Source organism: Gobio gobio (genome assembly GCF_949357685.1).
Source record: "Gobio gobio genome assembly, chromosome: 10".
Classification (NCBI taxonomy): domain Eukaryota; kingdom Metazoa; phylum Chordata; class Actinopteri; order Cypriniformes; family Gobionidae; genus Gobio; species Gobio gobio.
The window spans coordinates 57,074,376-57,084,029 of record NC_137116.1 but is presented as its reverse complement, the minus strand read 5'-3'; positions in this window follow the sequence as shown (position 1 = coordinate 57,084,029).

The window sequence follows — 9,654 nt, the reverse complement described above, 5'->3', positions numbered from 1 at the left end:
TGCTGACGGCTCATAGTGTACACAGAGGAGCGCGCTCAGAATAATGGCCGAGCTCAGTGTTTTGACTGAATAATACGGTTTCTTTCTCGCAAAACCTTATAGTGTGCCCCCTGAACACTTTCCATATGGCGCGCGTCTCCCTGTATCGTTGCGTGATACATTTGTTTATTTTTTGTAATGTTTTAGCTGATCGCCATTCACTGCCGTAATAGGAAGGAGCGCGTGCAGGAACAGTATTTTAAATGTCATAGGACATAGGGCACTGGGACAACATCAGTGTAAGTAAAAGAAGGCTTATTTTCATTTCAGGGTGAACTATCCCTTTAATAATGTTGGTTAGCGCAGGGTTGCCCGAGGAGGACAGACCTGCGCAGCATTTCAAACACGCTACACTCGTTAATTTATACACCACATATTTGTAGTGCATCCTCCCGTACAAGAAATAAGTTTGTCATATGTGTTGTACTGTGCCGACCCAGGCTTTTTTTTTTTTAGTGAAATAAAGCCACACTTTTGAGCGCCGCTTCGAGCACTTCCGAAAACTTGCGCGTTTGGAACCGATGATCGGAATCGAAAACAAAATTTCTAAACGATTCCAATGGGATCGTTATTTTTTAAACGGTTCCAAGTTGGAACCGGTTCTCGATGCCCAACCCTATTCGTTTATATTATATAAAGCCTTAAAGTTCTGCATAATTAAGGGCGTGGCCACTTTGAGTGACAGGTGGATTGCCGTTTGTCTGCTGTCTGTTAGTCGTCACCTCAGCTCCGCCCACGTCCCGCCTCTTTGCCCATTTTCTGTTATCCGGGAGAGACGCTGACAAGATGGCGACGGCCAGCTCGACCCGACTTTACGCTTCAAAACTGCTCTTGTATTTGTATTTATTTATTTATTTGGATGGGACAATGCATATTGATGAACGTACAATATAAATTGCTGTAAATACACCGGATTTAGCACAAAGCTGATTTCCATCCGTAGTCCCAGACATGGATAAACAAACAAAAACAAATGATCAAGACAAACATAATACCAAACATATAAAGATAAAACATGTCAATGCATAGATAAAATACTTGTTATAATAATTATTTCAGATATTTAAAAAGAAAACCATTCCTATAGTCATCCTAAAGTGCTAATTACAAATATACCTATTTTATTAAAGTGCCAGTGCTTCTCACCTAATGTTCACAGTTTTGGTTGTTAATCAGCCATCTCTTAAGCTGTTTCTTAAACTAATTAAAAGTCGGGCTTCCTCTAATTAACGTTGGTAAAGTATTCCAACTTGTGCACCCTTTAATAGATAGGACATTTTGCGCAAAAGTAGACTTTCTAAATTGTACTTCACAATCACCGCGCACAATTGACCTAGTGCTAGTCTCATTATTTCTCTTTTTAATAAAATCCCCCAGGGGTGGGGGGGCCATTCCATTCAGAGAGCTATATATAAGACTACTAGTTTTAAACACTTTTAAGTTTTCAAAGCTTAGGAGCTGATACTTCTCTAAAATTAAACAATGGTGGAAGGACTGTGGCTTCCTATCAAAAACCTTAACTGTTTTTTTGTCGAGTTGATCAGTGGTTTTTAGTAGGGCTGGGTAAAAAATATTGATTTCTCGATTTTAATCGATTCTCACTTTTACAAAACAATAAAATTTAAATCCCAAGAATCGATTAGTCTATTTTTTTTTACGAAATTCAAAAAACATAAATAGGCTCAAGAGGACCGGCAGCGCGGAGCAAACATGAACGGATCTTCTCTTCCGCCTTAATACCAGTAACAGCGCGAAATAAACACGAATGAGCTTCTGAACGTGTGTTAAAGATACAGGACAACTTACCGAAATCCAGATCATGTCACATAGAATCGCTCAATCAGTGTTTCAAACGCAGAAAGACGTCAGTAAAACGGCCTGGAAACAATGTCACACTCTAAAAAATTCTGGGTTAAAACAACCCAATTGCTGGGTTAGTCCATTTTCAACCCAACTTGGGTTATTTTTAACCCAGCATTTTTAGAGTGCATGTAACGTCACATTTACCTCAGAAAAAACATATCCAGCATCCATAAACTCGTTAGTCAACTAGAAAAATTAACTCTAGAGAGGAGCATTTTGCTAATTATATGCACCATTACATAGGCTATTCATTGTCAATGTTCTTCAATATATAATAAATCTGGCAAGTTTTTATGACAGCCACCCTTTAAATGTTTATATTTAAAAAAAACGAATTGGAGTAGAATTATGATAATGTAATTGTAAAGTTAATATTATAACTTTATAATATAAAAAAAAAACATAATTTAGTGTCATTTAAGTGTTTGTATATAAATCTGTTAATTTGTACCTTCAATAGTTGGCTAATGTAGTATCAACTGACTCCCATAGTTTACAACATTACTTCAGAAATTAGTTTTCCTTGAGAAAATGTTCCATGTATTATACCTGATACACTCTAAAAAAAAAGGCTCGTAATCATGGGGGAACCTTTTTTAGTGCTATATAGCACCAATTTTGGTGCTTCAGTGGTTCTTCAGCGGTTCTTCAGAGGTGCTATATAGCACCTTAGTCAAAGAACCGGTGAAGAACCTCTGAAGAACCTCTGAAGAACCTCTGAAGAACCGCTGAAGAACCGCTGAAGAACCTCTGAAGAACCTCTGAAGAACCGCTGAAGAACCGCTGAAGCACCAAAATTGGTGCTATATAGCACTAAAAAAGGTTCCCCTATGATTACGAGCCAAGAACCATTTTTGGTGCAATATAGAACCTTTTTTTTTTTAGAGTGTATACGTATCCAAAATAATCCATATTGAATTGAATCGAAAATCGAATCGAAAGCTTGTGAATCGAAATCGAATTGTGAAATTTGTGTCAAGTTTTTAGTGCAGTGACCAGACTGTAAAACAGTATTCGATATGCAAAAGAATCATACAATGAAGGTAGGATTTAGCAGCCTCTGTTGTAATATTACAAACTTGTAGATTATATTTTATAGAATCCATATTTGTTTACAGTCTATGATTATTATGCAGGAATGAGAGTATAGTCCCTATCCATATTTTGGCCTAGAAAATCAAAACACGGTCTTAGTACACAATGTTCTACCGCCAGACCCGGAGATCGGCTAAATGGATTTGAAAATGGTAAAACTCAAATGTTTAACTCTACGGGAGTCGGAAAATGAGCCTATTTTCAAAAATAGTGGCGTGTTCCTTTAAAATATCAACCTAGCAATAGCAATATGCTAAGAGACTCAAAACACCTTATAACCATCCGGGCAACCAACCAGAATAGCCATATTTATGCACTCACATTTCCTTCAAAAAATCTAGCTGGTGGTTTGCAAGGGAAATTGTTCTGCTCGCTCTCTCTCTCTCTCTCTCTCTCTCTCTCTCTCTCTCTCTCTCTCTCTCTCTCTCTCTCTCTCTCTCTCTCTCTCTCTCTCTAATTTAAGGATATTACTTTCTTTGAACCAGAATATTGATTTTTCATGCCTAATGAACCTTGGCAAGGAAAATCTTGTTCACTTTGTGCAATTAAACATGAGTTCATCTGCATGCAGTCTGTCACAAAGACAAACACACTGTGTTTGTGTCCCTGAAACACGGCGTGTAAATGCTCTAATTTCATTTCAAATATCCTTTCATGTCTTTCTCCCACTCGCTTCTTATTTTCCATTCCTTTGTCCAGACCCATTTCCCCATAATCGGCGGTTATTAGTCAAACAATTCTGAGAGAAAAGTGGAAAAGATAAAAATGGACTGGAGCTGCAGAGCGGGGTCAGGTCATGGAGGATAGTGCACTGCAGCCAGGGGGCGCTCTCACACAAAGCTTTCGCTGCCATGCATTGATTGACCTGCAGATGCAAATCGAACAGAGCAAACAATTTCCTTCCCATCATCTCCAAATCACAGGGCTCATTTGAACTGAACGCTTGTCAGTGCAGGTGCATCACAAGGGAAAAACAGTTAGCCAGCAACTAAAAAACATCCTATTAGAACAAGGCTTTTGCTAATGCAACCACATGCAAACTGGAAAGCATATATAAATATTTAACTAATCCAAATTATGGCAGCAGAAAAAAAAACATTAAATATAAATTAGAAATTAGTATTTTATGTCATGAACATGAGTCCAACTAGGGTGGCCATACATCCGGATTTTGTTCAAGCCTCAAGCCGGACACTCATTTGTCCTCTTTTTTGGAGTTGCGCTGAATCGGCCTATAAAAACCCGCGCTAGAATCTGTATTGGGACGCAGCAGCACAGCGTCTAATGCCGTAAGATCTCTGGTCAAACAAATGATTGGCTGAAAACGGTGTCAATAAATATCTGATATATCATTGGTTTAAAACAAGCCTCCACAATGTGCTGGCTATGTCATATCAACCCTCTACGCACACACCTTGGCAATAGAATTGCCATTGGCTAGTACATTTTTTAGTTTAGTCGCCAGACTGATATACTTTATTATATTATATTATACTATACAGGGAGTGCAGAATTATTAGGCACGTTGATTTTCTGATCATATTTTTTTTCCAGGCACATTTGACCAATTCCAAACCACAGTAATCCTAATAACTACTATTGATTTAGTATTTAATAATGTATAAGTGATATATAATTGTTCATGAAGGCTGGAAATGAAAATCACCTTATATTGAGGTGTGAACAGAACAGATTTTAAAACTCTAGGCATCAAACACCTGCTGACTTTGTAAACGGTTACAGAGAAAAACGGGGCTGTGAACACTAAACGACTGAGGATCACACAACACTACCAGATTTTCAAGTCATTCCAAACTCACACAGAAGCATGCCCTTGTTTCTAGGAGACACATCACAAATGGGAAAAATGACTCAAAACAAAAATCTATTCTATATTTTAAACAAATAAATCTATGTTTGGTACTTTACATAATATTTGGAGTAACTTAATAAATATAATGTTGTTGTAAACATGTGTTTTGGTACAATTAAATGGTGTGTGTATTATCTTGAGTAATATTAGGCTTTTTAAGATGTGTGCCTTTTCGAGGTTCCTTTTGAGTAAAATTTATTTAAAAGACTAAACAATTGGATTTGGCTGTTGCAAAAACACGAATGTTCATGGCCGAGGCCATTTTGATGTGTGACAGGACTGCATTTGCACTGCTGGCAACCCAACGGCACTAAAAAAGGTAAGAATGACATTAAATATGAACTTTTTAATGGTTTGATGCTTTAAATATAGCAATGATGAAGCTAAATGTTTGTATTATTGATAAATACTTAAATTTGCCTTGAATTAGCTACATGGCTTGGCTAACGCTAACAGGCTAAAACGAAATTGATGAATAAAGTCGTTATTTTTGTTTGTTTTTGCGCACAAAAAGTATTCTCGTGGCTTCATAACATTAAGTTTGAAGCACTGGAGTCACATGGACTATTTTAATTATGTCTTTCCTATACTTTAGGGCCTTGAAAGTGTTCATTACATTGCTGTCTATGGAGGGGTCAGAGCTCTCGGATTTCATCAGAAATATCTTCATTTGTGTTCAGAAGATGATCAAAGGTTTTACGGGTTTGGAACGACATGAGGGTGAGGAATTAATGACAGAATTTACATTTTGGGGTGTACTAAATCTTTAAATTGGTGTTCACTTTTCTTAGTGATTCATTTTTATCTGATGATGTAATATTACAGAAAGTACATAAAGTTTTTTTTACTTGAAGTCACCTTTGTGTAAATGTGAAAAAATAAGCTACTGTGTTTTGCACTGTTGCATTGTCATTTTAAAGTGAATAAATGTTTTGTATTGAGATGCTTGTTTACTGTTTCACAGTATTTTTTTAAAAAATGTAGAAAATAATTCAATTTATAGAAAAAAGTAACTTAATGTGTGGCTTACAAGGAGACATTTGTAAATATTACTTAAAAGTTTATGTTGGATAAACTTAAAACTATAGTTTGTAAATTGATAAAATTGAGTTGCCATTACTTAAGAGTCCAAGTTGAAAATATGTAAAGTCTAATAGGATAAACACAAATAAAATGAGTTACTCAAAAAGCTGATGCAAATAGGTGCCTCAATTTTATCGCGTAAAACGGGGCATAGTATTTTTTACAGTGTTCTTAAATCAGCTCAAATGTTTAAAAGTGGCATCAAACGGAAGTTGCGACGTATACAAGTGAAAGGTCTTCTCAAACTAAATGAAAATCTTTATTTTGTCCACCTGTAAAAACATTAAAGGGTTAGTTTACCCAAAAAGGAAAATTCTGTCATTAATTACTTGTCGTTGGACACCCGTAAGACCTTTGTTCATCAATGAAAAAGCCCCAACACAATGAAAAAGCCACAACACAACGGAAATGCTCCCGACCATTAGGGGGCTCTCGTTAGTTTTCCTTACCATTGTTCTAGATTCGTCAGCCTTACAAATATATAAACACCACGACGCATGCGCGAGAATATGACGTAGAGCCGTCGTTCTGACGCATGATCCGGAAGCGAGGAACTTTGTTTACAAGCAAAGGAAGACGTGCCGAATCTAAGCTATTGAATTCGACATTGATCGTGCTTTAGGTCTTGGCGTAGTGCTCAAAATGGGGCTCAAGCAAGAGGGTAATCCTACACCCGGAAAGCGTACCTTCCATAGGGGCAGCCATTGCTAACCAAGCCATCACCTGCTGTTAGCATCCCATTTATTTTGGCGTCACTTTGACACCGAATAACTTTACATCTGAGGCGTTTAAAGACTCCATTTGTCCATTGTTTATTTCTAAAGAAACACGGAAATGTATAAAAGGCTCCATTACCTTGTATCTTACACTATCGCCCCGTAGAATCCGTTTTTGTAAAAATAGGCTAACGATTTACATTTACATTTACATTTAGTCATTTAGCAGACGCTTTTATCCAAAGCGACTTACAAATGGGTAAGTGTGACTCAAACGATTGAGTCATAACCACACGACTCTCTGTTGTATAGTAGAGAAATTACCGTGTATATCCGTATAGACAGTCTGCATTGACTTAAAATTGTGTACTGGTGTTAAATTTTAAAATAAATAAATACTATGCAAAATGACACATTTTAATCAGAATACAATGCAGATTGTTTCAAAGCAGCTTTACAGTGTTAAAGCAGCACTAGGTAACTTTTCAACCTTTATAATATATTTTCAAGACTCTTGTGATGATACATCGACTTACAATAGGTTGAATGACACGTCTGCCATAGCCTGACGGGGTCTGTATCGTTTTTAATCTTACTTTTAAACTTCGGGTTTCGGGTAGTAACCCGAGAACAAAAAGAACTACAAAATTCGACCGCTTTACGGCATATACGTCACTTCCACCACCACTTCCTTAAACTCGGACGTGCGAGCCCAACTATCGTTTGTTTGCCGGATGTTATAGTCATGGCCGAAGCAGCACAGAAAAATAAGAAAGCAAAGGTTTTGTCGGAGGAAAGCAAAAAGAGGAAATGAAAAAGTGATGGGATTAAAGGCAGGAGGATCAACATTGGCCAGCGTTTGCTCGTTGGCGTGAGCTGAAGGAGGAGGGGCTACATTCTTACAAGTAAATACATAAGACGTACAAAATCATATTTTAGGATACCTAACATTTCTGTGATATTTGTTTATTTGTTTTGCCTCAAAGAGAAAAAAAAAATGTCATCAGTTAATTTCAATTATCATGAACAGTGACAGTGTGGGCTTTAGATCAGTAATTTAGTTTATGTGGTTAATTTAGTTTAATAATTAGATTTATTCCGATATTTAGTTGAAAAATGTAGACAAATTGAGTGTCCCCAACTGAGCACGCCAAGCCAGAGGCAACAGTGGCAAGGAAACCAAAACCGCATCAGGTGAATGTGTAATCTACCAGACTTCCTCAGACATCGTCAAGCTCAGTCTGAGGAAGTGAGTGCTTCTAATTGACTTCACTTTCCACGTCGAAGCCTATGGGGTCACTGTGTCCATTTCTTTTACTGTCTATGGTCAGAACTGTGTGCGCACATTTGAGAAATACAGATTTTTTTTGCACTTATGCACATTCTAAATTTAATTCGTAGGACAAAATATAGAACGTTTTCTGCGTACTGTTGATAAATGAGGGCCCAGGTCCAGTCCCGTCCTAGATTTGATTTCCTCATTTCAGAAGATGTTCAATCAGATATACAGGGGCACCGCTAGCTATTTTGGGCCCTATGAAAGAATATGATGTTGTGCCCCTACCGCACCAACCTAGCTATCCAAAATCTTTGTCTGCAATTGAATAACACTGACCAATTAAGCTCTGCTCGCTCAACCCAGAATGCCCCAATTGGCTGATGAAACATTGATTAAAATTTAGATACAATTTATACAAAACAAAACTTAATGAAGTGGCCTCAATCATGTCTGACCCACTCCATGTCTCCTGGCCTTGCGCATCTTATGATGTCTCATGCTGTTCACTTTTCATAATCAACATAGATTGACAACATAGACATAAAAATAGCATATAATATTTAAACATCGTTTGAATCCTCCAAACAGCACACGTCCACGAACAAACGTTCACATCTTCACATTTACATATCCTTTTCTTCACAAAACGAAACAAATTGAATAGCCTAATGTGACGTTTATACACAAATCCGGACAGACACCTGTCTGAAGTGTAGAAAATACATACAAATAAAAACGGTATTGTATTTTATTCCTACCTAAAGAATAGCCTACTTATAAATATATAAGAACAAAGTGTGTTTTAAGAAGAGCTCTAGTTAGCCCAGCACACCATTCATTTACACTGTTTAACCATTAAACACACACACACACACACACACACACACACACACACACACACACACACACACACACACACACACACACACACACACACACACACACACACACACACACACACACACACACACACACACACACACACACACACACACACACACACACACACACACACACACACACACACACACACATATATATAAAGGTTCATTAGCTTACATTAGTTAACATTAACTAATAATGAACTGCACTTATAAAGCACTTATTTATAGTTAATTTAAACATTTACTAATGCATTATTCAAATATTGTTAACATTAGTCAATGCACTGTGAACTAACATGAATAAACCATGAACAGCTGGATTTTTATGAACTAACGTTGACAAAGATTAACTAATGCTGAACAGAGGTGTTGTTCATGGTTAGTTCATGTTAACTAATACATTAACTAATGTTAACTAATACAACCTTATTGTAAAGTGTTACAGAGAGGTGTGTGAAAGCTCTCCAAGTAGCCTGAAATTCAGGGTTTTCGCTTCTTATCAATCAGATCGAAAGTAACTAGTAACTAACTACTTGAGTAGTTTTCTCATCGAATACTTTTTTACTCTTACTCAAGTAAATATTACGATTGTTACTTTTACTTGAGTAAATATTTCCGTAAGTACTTGTACTTTTACTTGAGTACAGATTTTGGCTACTCTACCCACCTCTGTAATGGAGTAATATTTGACTAGTACTTTTACTTTTACTCAAGTAATAGAGTTGTGTACTTTGTCCACCTCTGGTTTAGAGACACTTTATGTGTGTATGGGAAACTTTTACATTTGGGTCAGCCAAATCCAGGCGGAAATCCCAAAAATGG